The following is a 21108-nucleotide window of genomic DNA, read 5'->3' as shown; positions in this document are numbered from 1 at the left end:
AAATGTTATAAATAGCTTGGAAGAAGATTCTGTAATTACCTTAGGGGTCGAAACATATTATTCTTTAAGAATTTATGTTACTAATACAGGAAATGCTTAAAATAACAAACTTATCATTTTCTATTATTCACTTTAAGTTTAAATAATACCATACAAGTAAACTTCATGAAACTTTGCAATCCTTTTTCTATGTCACTGAAAGTCACCAAATAAAACTAAAATTTAAAGTTCTGTTTTATCAGTAACATTTCATTCACACTTTAACATTGCTCTATTCTTACGTGGTGGTCACTGACACAACACTTGAAGGTAAGTTGTGTCTAATATTGCTGTGTATACTTGTTTCATTACATCATTAGTCACATAGAAAAATCACCACAATACCGAAAATTAGTTGAGAATCATAATCGTAAAATAACTTTCAGTTACAAATCAAGTTATTCTTCTTTGATTATTTCAAAACAGTTATACTTTCTTGCATGACCTTTGAAACTGTTACCGTAACATGAATTATCTTTCATTTAAACTTTATAAAATATATGAATATCATTAGTTACAAATCAGAGCTCTGTGATTTTCTAATATGAAACTAACTTCTCATCATAGACTAATATAATATCTTTAATATATGTAAGTAAATTCTCTGACTCAGGTATGGCACATTTGTTAACAAAACAACGAAACACACTGTGACACTATTTACAAAAACTTCTTAATTTATAAATAAATGTCACGTTTAGTATTTTACGGTTAAATTACACATCATGAATATTAGTTTATAACATCTCTGTATTTGATACAACAAACTCATGTTCCATGATATCCCGATATAAAGTGTTTATTAAATGTATGCAAAATCACATGTTTAACAAGCTTACTGAAACATTTGTGAACAAAATTCAAGATATACTAATATGCTACTTAAGGAAACTTCTTAGTTGACATAATACCGACATACACATCAATGTAATAATACCTGCCATATGTACTTGTTGAAGTACATTATTTGTTACCATAAATGAAACACGAGGTGTAAGTGATCATAGCTTTAGGAACTATACAAAACATTCTGTTTCTGATATAGAACTCATATATCTGTTGTTTAATTATAACAAAGTTATGTAATTAGTCTTGAAGGTGTAATCATTTAGGCACATAAAGAAATACTTTTACAGTGTGTACAATTTTTACCTGAGGGACGAAGTCCTCTGACAGCATAATAATATTTGGTATTTACAAATAACAAAACTGAAATATGTGCGAATTGCTAAGAGTAAATTTACTTTCATACAAGTTAGTGTGTGATCCGTTATATACTTCTGATGTTTACCAATATGTAGTAACGTTCGCTGTGGTAACAGGAATAAGTCATACCACATGGTTCTTTTTACGTTTTTTATATTAAAGAATAAAAGGTGACTAGCAGAAAAGAGAAACCCCTTTACTATAGTCCTGTGATAATTGATATCTTTTAATGGTAAACTGATGTACGTTATGTTTTATTTTTGCCAGTGAAAAGAAAAAGTTTGGGATTCAGTGTTGGACGACATCCTCGAGGTTTCAGGCTAGATAAAAGTAGCAGACAATTATTGAGATAATCGGATCTCTAACCACGTACAAACCAACAAAAGAAAATCTTATATTCACTCTAAACATACGGAATTTAAGTATAATTTGCATAAGATGCGTAGCTATTGCCATGGTTAGTCGAATCTTCCTACTGTTGGAACTACAACAGTTAGATATAAACACATATCGTTTCTTAATTGTTGTTATAGCTAGATACTTCATCCTACTGTCAAAACTCTAACTGTTAGATATAAACACTTACTGGTTCTTGGTTGTTGTTATAGTTAGTTAAATCCTTCTACTGTTAAAACACTAACTGTTAGTTGTATACACCTATTTGTTCTTAGTTATTCAGTATACCTTATAAATATATTTCTCATTCTTCCTTGATTATTCATCATCTAAGATGAAAAGATTGTTGAGAAAGTGAATTAAAGATTGTGTTTAGCTGTTTATACGGAAATATAAACAGATAGTAGAGAAAGTAAGAAGGGTTATATAAATATTGTGTAACTAACACTTAGACGTTAGTTGCGGTAACAGTGTATAACTGACGCTTGGACATAGTTGTGGTGTCGTTGTGTAACTAACATTTAGGCGTTAGTCGCGGTAACAGTGTGTAACCAACACCTAGACGTTAGTCGCGGTAACAGTGTGTAACTAACACTTGGACATTAGTTGTGGTGTCATTGTGCAACTAACACTTAGGCATTAGTCGCGGTAACAGTGTGTAACCAACATCTAGACGTTAGTCGCGGTAATAGTGTGTAACTAACACTTTGATGAACATATAGTTACGACGGAAAGTGTTCGTACCCCTGCGCCGTGAGTAGTTTCTTCCTCATAACTTTAAAAGTATCACGATTAGGATAATGAAAGTAGAGCATATTATAAATATTATACTAACACACATCTACATGAATTTTTATGTAAATTGAACGACAAATAAACTGTTTATAAACAAATAACCAAACATAGGAGAAGCAGAAAGTGTTGCGTCTACTTTAATGGTCAGTTGTGTAGCTTTTCAGGTAAATTACTTGGCGCAATCTCTCCTCATAGCCCTCCATGATCGTTTGACAGTACTCGACTGGTATTTTCTTCCCTTCGTCTTTACAGAAGGCCTCAAACTCTTGCAAGTTTTTCGGATGACGCTGATGAACACTGGTCTACAACTCATGCCAAACGTTTTCAATTGGGTTGTGATCGGATGACTGCGATGGCCACTCCAGAACGCTTATATGGTTCCTCTGCAACCAGGATTGCACATATTTCGATTTATGCTTAGGGTCATTGTCGTGCTGGAAGATCCAACGATGTCCAAGCCGCAAGTTCCGAGCACTATTATTGATATAAGTGCCCAGTATATCAACGTACTCTTCTTTTTTTCATGATTCCGTTGACGCGGTGAAGGCTGCCTACACCAGAAGAGCTGATGAAACCCCATAACATGATCGAGCCACCTCCGTGTTTAACTGTAGGGACGGTGTTCTTTGGAAGATTTCGTTATCTCTTCTTACGGAAAATATTGCGAACATCATTGTGGCCGAAAAGCTCGATTTTAGTCTCGTCTGACCAAATAATGCTCTTCTAATAGGTAAAGGGTTTATCTACATGCTTTCTTGCATACCTCAATCGTGCTTTTAAATGAACAGCCTTTAAATATAAAGTTATACGAGGACGGCATGCTTTGAACCCAGAAGAGCGTAACATGTTTGTAACTGTAGAGGTGCTTACTTCAACCCCAGTTTCCCTTACCAGTTTCTTTATGTCATTACGTGTTAAACGAGGGTTCCTACTAACTTCTCTGAGAACCTTCCTTTTGGTTCTCTTTGGAATTTTGGTGTGACGAGGGAAGTTAACAGTTGATCCTGTAAGCTTAAACTTGGCAGTTATGCTTTGAACAGTAGATTTCGTCACATTAAGTTGTGTAGCAATACCGGAAAGAGACACACATAATGACCAAGCAAATAATGACAGAAACGGCGCTAAATTGCCGGAAGTACATTTTTTGCCGGCTAAATTCCAATAATTATGAACTCAGTGTCTAATTCTGGAATGGTATAATGTATTTTATTCGCCAAACTGAACTAAATATTTACGGGAATATCGGTTTTTTTCACACGTTCTGAACTGTACGAACACTTTCTGCTCCTCCTATTTGGGTTATTTGTTTATAAACGATTTATCTGTTGTTTAATTTACATAAAATCGTGATACTTTTTAAGTTATGAGCAAAAAACCACTCGGGACGCAGGGGTACGAACACTTTCTGTTGTAACTGTAAGTTGTGGTGTCAGTGTGTAACCGACACTTGGTCATTAGTTGTGGTGACACTGTGTAACTAACACTTGGATGTTAGTTGTTGTGACAGTGTGTAACCAACACCTAGACGTTAATCATGGTACTATAAATATTCATTAGAGTCACTTACCAAACACAGCTTAAGTGTTTCACTTTTTTAAAATAGTATGGATTTTCCAGAAGATAGAAACAGTGTGTAATCTAGTAGATAGAAGCAGTGTGTAAGGTGAAGTACATCACTGACGTAAGTTACTTGTGTGTCATTCTGTGTCTCAATATGTAAGAGTATCATACAATAATTGATGTACTAACACTTGTTGCACGTTAAAATAATATTAATTTTATTTCAACCTTAAACATAACAAATATACACGATATCTATACAAGAGCACTGAGTGTTCATTCCCACGAACATCTGTAGAAACGTTTCCCTTAGCAACGAGCATCGCACTAAAAGAAGAGATAGCAGTCGATAAATAATTCATAAACTCTTTTTGTTTTAAATCAATATTCCTCTACGTTTGTAACGGTCGTTTTATTCAGTTTAAACGTTAAAGTTTTTGCAAGTTTTCAGTTAATTCGATTCTTATATTTTGATTACAAAATCAATAATTACATAGATATTTGTTCCTAATGAGAAAAATTTAGTGATCGTTTGTTGGGAAACAAATTTTTTAGAACTTCTTGATATTCTATATGTCTTGTTAGTTTATTTTGATTCAATATCTCATATCAGAAATATTTCCAAAAATAAATTCATTTATTTCGTTTTCCCTACCTCATAATAAAACTTGAGACATCTGGAAACACAGATTTCCTGAAATAATAAAAAAATTGTAAAATAACTTGTGTTTTATCAGAACATGTCAAATTTGTACACAACAAGCAGAAACGTACAGATTGATGCAAGGAGTAAAATACAGACACACATTAAAGTAATTTTAAGATGGTTACTGACTTTATATTTTAGATAAAGTGCAAGCTTAAACAGTTCGTTTACTGATATAACAACAACAAAACTGATATGATTGGTTTGGTTTATTCTGAATTTCGCACAAAGCTACTCGAGGGCTATCTGCGCTAGCCGTCCCTAATTTTGCAGTGTAAGACTAGAGGGAAGAGCAGTCATCACCACCCACCGCCAACACTTGGGCTACTCTTTACCAACGAATAGTGGGTTTGACCGTCACATTATAACGCCCCCACGGCTGAAAGAGCGAGCATATTTGGTGTGACGGGGATCCGAAACCAACTGATATAATAATAAAGTTTTTTTCAGATAGAAAAATTCAAAAAAATTAATTTATTATTAAACTCTTGATAATGGAGAATAATAGAAACTAAAGTGAGTCACTTACTTTTTCCTGTGATGTTGGTTGTGAGTTACACGCCATTCTACACGTGTCCAGCATCTTAATACACTAGAAACAGAACAACAACATAACTACTGTGTCTCTAACACAACGTTTAACTGTAGGAAACAACCACGTAACGTATATTGATCACTGTATAAAGTCTATTGTAACTACAAGGTAAGTCTTCATAAACCGATAATACACTCCAGTATTTCCATCTATCATATACAACAATAATACCTTAACCGGAGCAAAATAACCCAAACCATTACCTCTGTTCGCCGCCAGAGGGCTGCAATAATAATAAACTACTACAGTAATAACTAAGAATATTTGTATGAAGTATTTTTATACTCCATAATGATTTCTCATAAACAGAAACATTACCTTAGCACTTTTTATGAATTTCACAGGATTTCTGGTACAACTAAACAACTAACTATCACTCATACTGTGACTTACTGTAAAAAGGTTTAATTATCAACTGTTACGTGTAAACAGGTGTGTCACCTAAACTTACACCACTTTGACAAATAAGTTTTCCCCAATCGTCGAAAGCTACATCGGCAGCCGGCTTGGGTTCTGGAAAAGAAGACAATTAATTTACATTGGTGTAGTCTGGAAACACTGAACGCATATTTTACGTAGAGTGTCAATTACGTATCTGGTCAATGTAGTAACTAGTTAACAGTTATTACTATCTGTAAATTGTGGAAGACGTAGAGTATATCTAAGGTAATAACATATCTAGCTGGGTTTGTACAATATATAGATTGTTGAAAATGTAATAACATACCTGGTTGTGTCAATACAATATAGAGATTGTTGAACTACTGACAATGATATAACATATTCAACTGAGTTAATACAATATCTAGACTATTGAGAATAAAATAACATATCTAGCTGAATTAATACAATATTTAGACTATTAACAATGAAATAACATATCTAGCTGTGTTAATACAATATATAGATTGTTGACAATGTAATAACATATCTAACAGTGTTAATACAATATCCAGACTATTGAGAATGAAATAACATATCTAATGTTTAGAATATTGACAATGAAATGTTTCTCTATGTGAACAACATTGTATGTTGTATCAATTTATCGACGTCAGGATAAACGTATTATAAACAACCGACAGTATCCGTGTTGACCTATCCATGTTGAAACAAGAATAATATAGTTTAGTATTAAACAGAAAAATACATATCATAACAAACCTTACCTGTTGCAGATAAACAGACCAGAAAAATAGCTACAATTACCACAAAGGTCTTCATAATGAAATTAACTTTTGTCCTAGATATGTTTTAATAAGTGTTTGTTCATTAACTGTTGATGACTATCCTTAGATTCACATCTTTTATACAATGTTTAAGGGCTGTTGAGAAATACCTGTTTCAAAACAGGAGTTTGAGAAACCTCTGGGAAATAAAACAAATGTGTATTTTATCAACAAGGTGTTTACTCATAGCTTTGATAATGATTTGTATTGAAGGTTATCAGTGGATCAACCAATCAGATGCTAGCTTTATTACCGTTTTCACGTCAGAGTATAACAGTGAATCCGGTATTTATGACGAAGGTTTAGAGAGAAAATATAGTAAGTATGTATTATTATAATTTATACAATATTGTGTAATCTACTGGTATAAGAGTATATAAACACTATAACGCTATTTTCTAACACTGTATCATCTATTCATAATAATATGTGTAATGGTACACAGTTTGTATTTTGTTTGTGATATTGCTAATATAACATTCCATTTGACATAAAAGTACTGACATTTCTTTATATTACTTATATAACATCTACACTTAACACAAAACAATTTATGTTTTGATTAAGTGTGATGTTTAAGGATACCTACTACAATATGACTAGTTTAATGTGTTACTTTAATACCAGTTTAGGAGATGTCATTACATTTATGAATAAATTTTATTTAGTCGAAGTGACACAACAAATATAGGTATTTTATTTAAGAAAGTAATTTGTATCTAAGTTCTCCACAGTTAAACACCAACTGTAAATATACTATTTTAAAAATACGTGTCTACCGAGTTTGTTCTGTGTCAGTGTTTTTGTATGACGTACGTATTCACGAAACTTGGGCCTCAAGCAGAAAAGTGTTAAATGAAGTTCGACCATTGTTACATTGGAAACCTTTAGTCTGTCATGAGTAAAATAGAGTTCTAACCAGTATGTGTTACTTTAATCTGTCTATTCCTGATTTCAGACATGACACAACGTGTCAAGCTGGTTCCTGGTACTAGTGAAATTTCGTTAGTTTTCCAACTGTTCTATTTTAGGTGATTTGAAACTAATAAAATAAAACATCAAATACTGTACGACTCTGGAGGGACAGAGATTTCAGAAAGAGAATATGTAATCTTGTGACGTCGGGGATCAAGGAGTGAGCTTTAACGAAAGCTGTAGTATGGCTCAGGACAACTAAGGTTGTTTTTCTGTTAGGTGTTTGTGAGGGAGGGACGTATGCCGTATATTGTCCAGCTATTGATATTTTAGAGAGTGTAACCATTCCAAGTTTTCCAATGCTCACTTCGGATTGATTCTCATTATGTGTGATAACTGGGAAGACACAATCACATTGATGAAGTATTTGAAAATAAATATCTTGTTCCAAACACTCGCGAAAAGAAATATAGGACTGTATCAGTTCTGCCTTAACGCTACCCCTATACCTATGCCTCTTAGGGGCATACTAACCTCGCCTTAATTATAAGGCTGTTGTCACAACAAACAATGAGTGGGGTGTATTAGTTTTGCCTTTATTTACAAAAAAAAAACAAAAAACAATATTTCGAATATATTGGTTTCGCTTTAATTTTAAGCCTATAATTATAATAAAAAGTGCCAGGGTTATAGCGATCCCTCTGTAATGCCATTACTCGTGATAAGTATTATAGCGATCCTCTGTAATGCCATTACTCGTGATAAGTATTATAGCGATCCCTCTGTAATGCCATTACTCGTGATAAGTATTATAGCGATCCCTCTGTAATGCCATTACTCGTGATAAGTATTATAGCGATCTCTCTGTAATGCCATTACTCGTGATAAGTATTATAGCGATCTCTCTGTAATGCCATTACTCGTGATAAGTATTATAGCGATCTCTCTGTAATGCCATTACTCGTGATAAGTATTATAGCGATCTCTCTGTAATGCCATTACTCGTGATAAGTATTATAGCGATCTCTCTGTAATGCCATTACTCGTGATAAGTATTATAGCGATCTCTCTGTAATGCCATTACTCGTGATAAGTATTATAGCGATCTCTCTGTAATGCCATTACTCGTGATAAGTATTATAGCGATCTCTCTGTAATGCCATTACTCGTGATAAGTATTATAGCGATCTCTCTGTAATGCCATTACTCGTGATAAGTATTGGCAGGGGAATATTAGACTCGTTTTAACACCAAGATCATGTACACATCTTTTATTTATTTTTTACGTTGTAGAAGTCTGTAGACAACAGTACACTTTAATGGTAGGCAGTATTCTCTAGTGATATGTAGTACACTTTAATGGTAGGCAGTATTCTCTAGTAATAGGTAGTACACTTTAATGGTAGGCAGTATTCTCTAGTAATAGGTAGTACACTTTAATGGTAGGCAGTATTCTCTAGTGATATGTAGTATACTTTAATGGTAGGCAGTATTCTCTAGCGATATGTAGTATACTTTAATGGTAGGCAGTATTCTCTAGTAATATGGTAGTATACTTTAATGGTAGGCAGTATTCTCTAGTGATATGTAGTATACTTTAATGGTAGGCAGTATTCTCTAGTGATAGGTAGTATACTCTGATGGTAGGCAGTATTCTCTAGCGATAGGAAGTATACTCTAATGGTAGGCAGTATTCTCTAGCGATGGGTAGTATACTCTAATGGCAGGCAGTATTCTCTAGCGATAGGTAGTATACTTTAATGGTAGGCAGTATTCTCTAGCGATAGGTAGTATACTCTAATGGTAGGCAGTATTTTCTAGTGATATGTAGTATACTTTAATGGTAAGCAGTATTCTCTAGTGATATGTAGTATACTTTAATGGTTGGCAGTATTCTCTAGCGATAGGTAATATACTCTAATGGTAGGCAGTATTCTCTAGCGACAGGTAGTACACTTTAATGGTAGGCAGTATTCTCTAGTGATAGATAGTATACTCTAATGGTAGGCAGTATTCTCTAGCGACAGGTAGTATACTCTAATGGTAGGCAGTATTCTCTGGCGATAGGTAGTATACTTTAATGGTAGGCAGTATTCTCTAGTAATAGGTAGTATACTTTAATGGTAGGCAGTATTCTCTAGTGATATGTAGTATACTTTAATGGTAGGCAGTATTTTCTAGCGATAGGTAATATACTCTGATGGTAGGCAGTATTCTCTAGCGATAGGAAGTATACTCTAATGGTAGGCAGTATTCTCTAGCGATGGGTAGTATACTCTAATGGCAGGCAGTATTCTCTAGCGATAGGTAGTATACTTTAATGGTAGGCAGTATTCTCTAGCGATAGGTAGTATACTCTAATGGTAGGCAGTATTTTCTAGCGATAGGTAGTATACTCTAATGATAGGCTGTAGTCTCAAACGGTAAGTTGTATACTCTAATGGTAGGTAGTAAACTCAAAAGTTCAGTTTTCAAATGTTCATTTAGTCTTTCTACCTCCGTGTACAACATCAATTCTACAGCCATTAGATAATGGAATTATACAGTGTATAAAATTGAAATACAGAAAATTGATGCTTCAGCATATTATTGCAAACATGGACGACTGTAAAAGAGCATCTGAAACGACCATGAAAATTGGCGTGTTAGATGCAATTGGACTTTTAAGTCATTCAGTCAAATGCGTACAAGACGAATGTGTAATAAAATGCTTTAGAAACTGTGGATTTATTCTTGATAATGGCGGAGATTGTGGAGAAGTTGTTTGTTATGACGATTATAGTGAAATGAAAACTCTGATTGGGAAGATTGATGCAGATGATTCTGTGAACGCGGAAAGTTTTGTGAACGTTGATAAGAATGTTTTAACAGCAACTGATAAAACTGATTTAAAATCTATAATAAAATCGCAAGATGGTAACAGTGCGAGAGATTCAGAAGATGAACAAAATGAAAAAGATAGTGAGGAAATAGAAATTCCTACTTCATCGAAAGTGTTATGTTGTATTAACGCTATCAAATTGTAAGCAAAAATGAAGGAGGAAAATGAACTTTATGAATAGGTCATAGATTTGGCGTTCTCTTTTAACCGCATGAGAAAGCCCATACAAAAAACAAAACAGTTGAAATTGGACACTTTCTTCAAATAAATTTCATTAAGATTTTGTGTACTAATGCATATTTTGAATGTATATTTTTGTTCTTATTCTAATAAATATAGCATAAACAGTATAATAACTTTAGTCACAAACGTCTTACTTCCCTTGAGTCAAGCAAGTATAACGTTTCGCTCAAAAATTATATATAATTAAGGAAATGCACGTTCACCGTCTAAGCCGGAAATTTTACTCATCCAGTGCGATTCCGCCTTAGACAGGTTTTACTGTATATAGTTAGTATAGATGCACATAGCGTTGTTTGTGGTAACACACAACTAGTGCAGATGCTAAGAGTACACGATATATATTACCCCTGATAATACACAACCAACATCGACGTCGGTAATATACAATTAGAATTGTCCCTAGAAATACATAACCAATATCAACGTCGGTAATATACAATTAGAATTGTCCCTAGAAATACACAACCAATATCGACGTCGGTAATATACAATTAGAATTGTCCCTAGAAATACATAACCAATATCGACATCGGTAATATACAATTAGAATTGTCCCTAGAAATACATAACCAATATCGACGTCGATAATATACAATTAGAATTGTCCCTAGAAATACACAACCAATATCGACGTCGGTAATATACAATTATAATTGTCCCTAGAAATGCATAAGCAATATCGACGTCGGTAATATACAATTAGAATTTTCCCTAGAAATACATAACCAATATCGACGTCGGTAATATACAATTAGAATTGTCCCTAGAAATACATAACCAATATCGACGTCGGTAATATACAATTAGAATTGTCCCTAGAAATACATAACCAATATTGATGTCAATAAAACACAATCAGCACTGATGAAATTAGCGCATAATCAACATTTCTACTAATAAACAATGACTACAGACTTATACAGTAAATATATATTACAGTTGTAGTCCTGACATAAAGAGTACAAAATTAGACCTATTATAATATGATAACAATTACTAATATCTGGTTCATTGTTTAGTACCAGGTGAAAGTGGTCATAGCTTATATCATTTATTTAAACCTCAGATCAGTCAAATGAACTCTTCACTACTGACCTATACTTGTCACAAACTCCTCAATGGAAGTCGAGACTTCTCCATTTCTCACGGGTACACTCTTATGACCACTAGTTTGTCACTAGGCAATTTGATATTGTCTCACACGATAATCTGTTTCGTACTGACCAAACAAGTCAATACTGACAGAAACAGGATAAACGGTTCACTCTTTACTAGTAGCTCTAGGACTAGTAATTCATTATTTATGTAGTAAATGTATTTATTATTACTCATCCTTCTACATAAGATAATATTTACTTTAACAGTTCAGACTTTAATACTGACTTAAATAACCTAACATTCGGTACAGTATTAACCATAGAGTTACAAATGGAGTCCACATGGTCTCATCGGACTTTTACACACGTATTTTCAAGTATTTCTGCACCAAATTTCCTGTAGGTCCATGAATTAGTTAGTTGCAGGATCTCTTAGAGCGATTAAAATATTTAAATAAAATTATGCCGTTTTTGCAGGGTTTTATGTACAAAGCTAAATATTTCATCCTTTATTAGTCTGTGCTTCACATTGACTGTTATTGCTTTATATAAACACACGTACTTTCTTATTCCAAAAAACGTTATTCTGAACCAATTAATATAACCAATTGACACATAACTTGGTCAATAAAGTCGTCGATTTTAAATTAACTGCCTTTGAAACAAAGCAAGATAGTTTACAGGCTGAACAATAGACATTGTGTAGTAAGACTTCGTAGCCAACACTTGGACGCTAGTCGTGGTGACAGGTGTGTACCAACACCTAGACGTTAGTTTGGTGACAGTGTGTAATCAACACTTGGATGTTAGTCGTGGTAACAATGTGTAACCAACACCTAGACGTTAGTTTGGTTACAGTGTGTAACCAACACTTGGATGTTTGTCGTGGTGACAGTGTGTAACCAACACCTAGACGTTAATCGTGGTACTATAAATGTTCATTAGAGTCACTTACCAAACACAGCTTAAGTGTTTCACTTTTTATCACAGACTGGATTTTCTAGAAGATACAAACAGTGTGTAACCTACAGTATATTACTGACGCAAGTTACTTTTGTGTTACCAGTATGTCACTGTGCGTCTCAGGATGTTGAAATATATTATAATGATTGATGTATTAATACTTGTTGCTATTAAAATAACTTTATTTCAGAGTTAAGCATAACAAAAATACACATATTATATATAAATAACAGTACCTACTGCTGTAAAGGTAGCAAAGACCAAGACGCCTACGAGTGCAAAATGCACCCTCATTTTTTTAATTGTAGTGGATCTCACCCCTTTTACTCTCTTGCTCTAGGTGGGTGGAGGAGAAAGAGGTACAGTATTTTAAAACGGTTCACAACATTTATTACCCAGAGGCTTGGAAGTTATTACCCCAATCTCCATCTCAGACATATGCTACTATATTACGTTCCACTTCTTCAGTGAGAGTGCAGACAGATCTTTCTGCGCCTTCAAAAGAGTCGTTTTCAACCCATGTGAAAAGTCTTTTGCCCTCTTTGTATAAGTGAGTTGACATATAAATGTCTACTCCTATCTCTGTTCCCACCATCCTTTCCAGTGACTGTCTGAGTTCACTTCCTTTGCTTCTGGCATCTGCTCGGGTCCACCTTTTTCTGCCCCGAGATGTATAATGATTATACACTTAGGACCTCAGTCGCTGGATTCTCTGTGTAATGATAGAGACTTGCTCACTCAACCCAAGACAGAATCGATGATGGCCGAAAGACCTCCTTCTAATAAAGACAAATGACGTGGTCGTAAACCAAAGGATTCTCCTCCACCTAAATAAAAATGCCCACTTTCATTCAATGGAACTGTTGAGGTGTCCATTCTAACATGAATAACATTAAGGATTTTATTATTCGTATCATCCTGCGTGCTTTTATTTACAGGAAACACTTTTGAAACCTACCAATACAATCACCTTTCAGAAGTTTAATTTATGTTAGAATGACAGGTTGTCTGATGGGCGAGTGCGTGGAAGGGTTGCACTGCTGGTTGACCATCACGTGACAGCTCTGTCTTTACAGCTCGATACAATCTTGTATTTTGTCACACTCCACGTTTCCTTGGGTCATAGCATCACTGTTTGAACTTTCTACCTGTCTCTTGGAGAGATTTATGATCAATCAGACCTTGATGTTTTTATTGAACATCTACTGCCTTCCTTTTAAATTTTGGGAGACTTTATTTGACACAAACCCCTCTGAGATAGTGCTGATATTGACGGGATGGGTCGTTTCATATACCATATACTCTAGGATCACAACCTTTCTGTCTTCAGTACTGGTTTTTATATTTATTTTCATGAACCTAGTCAGTGTTTTATTACCATTGATCACCCTATCTGATCTCCTTCACTTTTCTCTCGCCTTTTTGGTGGGTTGCCAGTGATCCATAAGGCAGTCGTCATATTTCTATCGTTTTCAGGCAAATTTGCCATGGTCGAAGCCACCCAATGTGTGTGCCTCGGTTAAATTTGGATCAAGCCAACAGGCCCTCTTTCACAACTCTTTTGGAATGTTATCCTACCACTAATAGATGACAGCATGGTAGCAGTGACTGACTGTATTGTCCAGATAGCTGCTTATTCTATTCTAAGAAATCGACAAGTTTTTGATGTTATCCTTGTCTATGATGGAATCCTGCTTGTCAGGAGATATGGAAAATTCAGGAACGGGTCTGAAATACCTTTTGCAGGTGCACCACGTTTTCGAACCGCACTTCTTTCCAAAACTAAAATGAATCTTGGATTAAGTTCACAACCAGCATCTCTTCTACCACCAGTTCCAAAATTCTATGATATAAAATTCGGAAGGCTAATGGGAAGTATACTTTCCACCCCCTTTCTATCTACTCTCCAATAGCCAGAAAGTTGCCGACTCCAAGAGTATTGCTGGTACTCTTGGTGAGAGTTTCTGTCGTGCATTTAGCACTTCTGTTTCTTCCCTGCCTTTTTGGTCATCAAGTTTCTGGTAGAATGATTACTCCTTTACACTGGTGGAACTCAAGTTTGCTCTTCATTGATATGGCAGAACATCAATTGGACCTGGTGATGTTCATTGTGAGATGTTGTTCCCTCTCTCTCCTACCTATTTTACTATTATTCTGGTTATTTTTAACTGTATCTGGCTGGAGAATGTTTTTTCCTGATACTTGGCACTGAGTTATTGTCCTCCGTTTCTCTATGTCTGGGAACGATCCCGAGACTCCTTCAAACTATTGTCCAATTGTTTTCAGACGTTGGGCCTATAAAGTCACCGAGAGGATGACTGATGCTCACCTCGTTTAGTTCCTTGAATCAAATGGCCTCCTCTCGCCCACCCAGTGTGGATCCCATCAGAGGAGCGCTCCACCGTGGACCACCTGTTCGACTTGAAACATTGATCATGGAATTATTCCTCAAGAGGGAACATTCTGTTTCCATATTCTTTGACCTTGAAAAGGTTTACGACACTACATGGAGTTATTGAATTTTGCGGGATCTTCACTCCTACAAGTTACGCACCCATTTACACATTTTCATTCAGATCTCTTTACTGGACAGGATATTCAAAGACCGTGTGGGGTTCACAACTTCCCGTTCTTTTCCATAGGAACTTGGAGTCCCTCAGGACCGTGACTTGAGTGTCACACTTTTCAATGCAATCACTACCCAAATTCCTCCTACTGTTGTAAACAGACTTTATGTCAACGACTTCTACATCTTGTGTCAGTCGTCAAGCATGAAGTTTATTGAGCAGCTGCGTCAGACTGCCCTCAATTGCTTATTGAAGTGAATCACAGCAAAAACTTTTACCATTTTTTTCCCAAAGCGGTTTGCATGCACTTCTGCCGTCAACGATGGAGACACCTGATCCAAAATTCCATCCCAGGGATGTTGTTCTTCCCGTGGTCCCTGAGGCAAAGTTCTTGGAGTTTATTTTTAATCATTAGCTGACTTCGATTCCTCACACCAAGTAGCGACGTGTCAAGGGTACTGAACATCCTCCAAGTTCTCCCTTCCACCTCTTGTGAAGTGGATTGATGTTCCATGCTCAAGGTATATCATGTCCCCATTTGCTCCAAACAAGACTATGGATTCCTGGTTTATGGTTCTGGCAGAAACTTGGCCTTGATGATGGTAAATCCCATTCACCATCTGGGTCTTCAGCTCTTCACGGAGGCTTTTCACACTTCTCCAGTTCAGAGTTTGTACATTGAGTGTCATAAACTACCTCTTCACCTCTTCTGTTGGCAACTTTCTTTACAGTATGGCGTTGAACTTTGGTCTTTACCACAGCATCCCACCTTGGATTATGTCTCCCTTCTTCAGTGAACTATGCTTTTTTTTCAGAATAGATGGTCTACCATTATTCCTCTTGGCTTTCGTGTTCAGGTGCAGCTGGCTGAATTGGATCTATCCTTGGACGACATTGCTGTCTCCACTAATCACCCCATCCTACCATGACTTATTACCATACCCACCTATTGTATATTGTATAAATTATAGTAATACATACTTACTATATTTTCTCTCTAAACCTTCGTCATAAATACCCGGATTCACTGTTATACTCTGACGTGAAAACGGTAATAAAGCTAGCATCTGATTGGTTGATCCACTGATAACCTTCAATACAAATCATTATCAAAGCTATGAGTAAACACCTTGTTGATAAAATACACATTTGTTTTATTTCCCAGAGGTTTCGCAAACTCTTGTTTTGAAACAGGTGTTTCTCAACAGCCCTCAAACCTTGTATAAAAGATGTGAATCTAAGGATAGTCATCAACAGTTAACGAACGAAGACTGAATTAAAACATATCTAGGACAAAAGTTAATTTCATTATGAAGACCTTTGTGGTAATTGTAGCTATTTTTCTGGTCTGTTTATCTGCAACAGGTAAGGTTTGTTATGATATGTATTTTTCTGTTTAATACTAAACTATATTATTCTTGTTTCAACATGGATAGGTCAACACGGATACTGTCGGTTGTTTATAATACGTTTATCCTGACGTCGATAAATTGATACAACATACAATGTTGTTCACATAGAGAAACATTTCATTGTCAATATTCTAAACATTGTATTAACACTGTTAGATATGTTATTACATTGTCAACAATCTAGATATTGTATTAACACAGTTAGATATGTTATTTCATTCTCAATAGTCTGGATATTGTATTAACACAGCTAGATATGTTATTTCATTGTTAATAGTCTGGATATTGTATTAACACAGTTAAATATGTTATTTCATTCTCAATAGTCTAGATATTGTATTAACATAGCTAGATATGTTATTTCATTCTCAATAGTATATATATTGTAGTAACACAGTTACATATGTTATTTCATTCTCAATAGTCTAGATATTGTATTAACACAGTTACATATGTTATTTCATTCTCAATAGTCTAGATATTGTATTAACATAGCTAGATATGTTATTACATTTCCAACAACCTGTATATTTTATTAATGCAGCTAGATATGTTATTACCTTAGATATACTTTACTTCTTCTACAGTTTTCAGATGGTGATAACTGTTAACTAGTTACTGCATTAACCATATATGTAATTGACACTCAACATTTACCACAATATTCAATACCTGAATAATCCCATTAATCTGGAATTTTCCAAGCAAATTATGTGTTAAGTTTTTTCCAGAATCCACCAAATTGAAATAATTGTCGTCTTTTCCAGAATCCAAGCCGACTGCGGATGTAGCTTCCAGCGACTGGGGAAAAATTATTTGTCAGACTAGTGTAAGTTCAGGTGACAAACCTATTTACACCTACCAGTTAATAACTTATTAATATTAATAATAAGTAAACCTGCTGTGAAAAATGTCAATGATAGTTTGCAGTCCACTTCTACCAGGCGTTCTGGTGAATTTGATAAAAAAAAATCCTAAGATAATATTTTTTGTTTTTTAAATAAAAACACGAGTTATAACAAACTTTAAGAATATTATTAGTTATTAATGTGCCCCCTAATGGCACAGCAGCATGTCTGCGAATCCCACTGCTAGAAACCGGATTTCGATACCCGTGGTGGGTAGAGCACACATAGCTAACTGTGTAGTTTCCTCCTTAATTCCAAACAAACAGTTATTATTGTAATAGTTTATGGTTATCTCAGCCCTCTAGTGCTCGACAGCGATAAGGGTTCGAGCTATTTTGACTCGAGTTGGCTAATATACTGTTGTTATATGTGATGGAATTCTGAAACTTGGCTTCTTCAAGGCTGTGCTAAAATATATAACTGGATTGATATAGCCGATTGTATTGAGGTAGTGTTGGTTCATATTATCAATTTATGAAGACTTACCTAGTAGTTACAATATAGTTTATATAGTGATCAATATGATTTATGTCTTTGTTTTTAAAAGTTAGAAATCATATTAGAGACACAGTAGTTATGTTGTTGTTCTGTTTCTAGTGTAGGAACATATTAACTGTCTGTAAGAATGTGTGTAGCTCAAAACCAACTGAGAAGGAACAAGTAAGTAACTCAGTTTAGTTTCTATTCTTTTCCATTATCAATAGTTTAATAATAAAGTAATTTTGTTGACTTTTTCTGATGTGAAATAAAGTTTATTATTCTATCACTTTTTGTTATTGTTATTTCATAAAATGAAATTATAACGCTACCATTTTAACTGTATGTTCGGCAAAATATCTAAGGCTAAACTTTAACTAAAATGTAAAGACAGTAACCGTCTTATAGTAACTTAATTGAGTATCAATTATTTACTTAAGTTATCAACACATTCCCCTGTAGTTATTCGTACTAATGCATAAGGATGCTACTTATCATTTTGACACGTGCTGGTAAAACACAAGTAATTTATCATTTTCTTTCTCTTTCAGAACCTCTGTGCTTCCAACTGTCTAACGACTTATTATGCGGTAGGGAAAATGAAATTATAGAATGTGTTTCTTATGAATGTTTTAATATGAAATATCGAATTAAAACAAACTAACAATAAATATAAAATATCGAAAACCAACATGGCTTAAACTTTTAATTAAATATTTATCTGGACAAACGATTTCTAAGCTTTATTATATTTTAAATTATACACAAACGTTTATGTAATTATTGATGTTTTACTCAAAATATAAAAATCTACTAATTAAAAATTGTCAAAAACATTCACGTTTAAAGCTGAAAAACGCCCCTTACACATGTAAAATAAATATTGATTTTAAAAATTGTTTATGAATTTCACCAAATATTATTTATTTTATTTATTATTTTAGTGTTTTGATCGATGCTGAGAAGAAATTATCCACGACGTTTGGCAGAAATGAAATCGTTTTGTTGTTGCAGATATTCCCCATGAGTACTGTGTAACTTAATATGTGTAACTTTGTTATGCTTAACTCTGAAATAAAGTTATTTTAATAGCAACAAGTATTAATACATCAATCATTATAAGATATTTCAACATCCTGAGACGCACAGTGACATACTGGTAACACAAAAGTAACTTACGTCAGTATTATACTGTAGGTTACACACTGTTTGTATCTTCTAGAAAATCCAGTCTGTGATAAAAAGTGAGAAATACTTAAGCTGTGTTTGGTAAGTGACTCTAATGAACATTTATAGTACCACGATTAACGTTTAGGTGTTGGTTAAACACTGTCACCACGATTAACGTCCAAGTGTTAATTACACACTGTCACCACGACTAATGTCTCGGTGTTGGTTACATACTGTCACCACGACTAACATCCAAGTGTTGGTTACACACTGTCACTAAACTAACGTCTAGGTGTTGGTTACACACTGTCATCACGACTAGCGTCCAAGTGTTGGCTACGAAGTCTTACTACACAATATATATGTCAAACTACCTAGTGACAAACTAGTGGTCATAAGAGTGTACCCGTGAGAAATGGAGAAGTCTCGACTTCCATTGAGGAGTTTGTGACAAGTATAGGTCAGTAGTGAAGAGTTCATTTGACTGATCTGAGGTTTAAATAAATGATATAAAGTGAGAAGAAGGAATAAGATGGATTGCTTCATACATGCGTTATGCTATTAATGAGAGGCAGGAATAACATGGGTTGATACAAACATCTTTTACACTGTTACTGACAGATTAGAATAACATGGGTTGATTAATACATCCATTATACTGCCACTACCCGAAAAGAATAATATGTGGTTGATTTATACATCTATTACACTGTCATTGACAACCAATAATAACATGGGTTGGTTTATAGCATCTATTACAATGTCACAACAAAGAAGAAAAACATGGGTTGATCCATACATTTACTACACTGTCACTGCAGACAATAACAACATGGGTTGATTTGCACATCCATTATAATATTATTGAGAAACAAGAATAACATGGGTTGATTCAAACATCCTTGTCACTGAGAGAGAGGAATAGCATGGGATGATTCAAAACATCTATGTCATTGAGAGACAGGAATAACATGGGTTAATTCATACATCCATGTCATTGAGAGACAGGAATAACATGGGTTGATTCAAACAACCATGTCATTGAGAGACAGGAATAACATAAGTTGATTCAAACATCCATGTCATTGAGAGACAGGAATAACATGGGTTGATTCAAACATCCATGCCATTGAGAGACAGGAATAACATAAGTTGATTCAAACACCCATGTCATTGAAAGACAGGAATAACATGGGTTGATTCAAACATCCATGTCATTGAGAGACAGGAATAACATGGGTTGATTCATACATCCATGTCATTGAGAAACAGGAATAACATGGGTTGATTCAAACATCCATGCCATTGAGAGACAGGAATAACATAAGTTGATTCAAACACCCATGTCATTGAGAGACAGGAATAACATGGGTTGATTCAAACATCCATGTCATTGAGAGACAGGAATAACATGGGTTGATTCATACATCCATGTCATTGAGAGAGAGGAATAACATGGGTTGATTCATACATCCATGTCATTGAGAGAGAGGAATAACATGGGTTGATTCATACATCCATGTCATTGAGAGAGAGGAATAACATAGGTTGATTCAAACATCCATGTCATTGAGAGAGAGGAATAACATGGGTTGATTCATACATCCATGTCATTGAGAGACAGGAATAACATGGGTTGATTCAAACAACCATGTCATTGAGAGACAGGAATAACATGGGTTAATTCATACATCCATGTCATTGAGAGACAGGAATAACATAGGTTGATTCAAACATCCATGTCATTGAGTGACAGGAATAACATAGGTTGATTCAAACATCCATGTCATTGAGTGACAGGAATAACATAGGTTGATTCAAACATCCATGTCATTGAGAGACAGGATGGTTGATTCATACATCAATTATACTGTCACTGAGAGTTTGTACAGAGTCGTTTCTCAGAGTTCTCTTTGAGTCAATATTGTTCAGAGTCCCAGAAAATATTT

General features: G+C 34.7%; 2 long non-coding RNA genes across 3 annotated transcripts; one reads left to right on the top strand and one right to left on the bottom strand.

Annotated features, from left to right (window-relative positions):
- Window positions 1-4187: 4187 nt before the first annotated feature.
- Window positions 4188-6628, bottom strand: LOC143252508 (uncharacterized). The gene is made up of 5 exons (XR_013029029.1): window positions 6467-6628; window positions 5749-5810; window positions 5232-5294; window positions 4652-4690; window positions 4188-4323 (listed from the first exon to the last, which is right to left on the bottom strand). It is a non-coding gene; the product is annotated as an uncharacterized LOC143252508 (long non-coding RNA).
- Window positions 6629-16375: 9747 nt separating this feature from the next.
- On the top strand, window positions 16376-19087 carry LOC143252507 (uncharacterized). 2 transcript variants are annotated; one of them, XR_013029027.1, is made up of 5 exons: window positions 16398-16557; window positions 17372-17433; window positions 18110-18172; window positions 18541-18579; window positions 18934-19087. It is a non-coding gene; the product is annotated as an uncharacterized LOC143252507 (long non-coding RNA). The 2 variants fall into 2 exon arrangements; XR_013029028.1 differs by lacking the exon at window positions 18110-18172 and having other exon boundaries at window positions 16376-16557.
- The last annotated feature ends 2021 nt before the right edge of the window (window positions 19088-21108 follow it).

Source organism: Tachypleus tridentatus, chromosome 6, assembly GCF_004210375.1.
Source record: "Tachypleus tridentatus isolate NWPU-2018 chromosome 6, ASM421037v1, whole genome shotgun sequence".
NCBI classification, from domain to species: domain Eukaryota; kingdom Metazoa; phylum Arthropoda; class Merostomata; order Xiphosura; family Limulidae; genus Tachypleus; species Tachypleus tridentatus.
The sequence above is the reverse complement of the archived record's forward strand: the minus strand, read 5'-3'. Positions and strand labels throughout refer to the sequence as shown.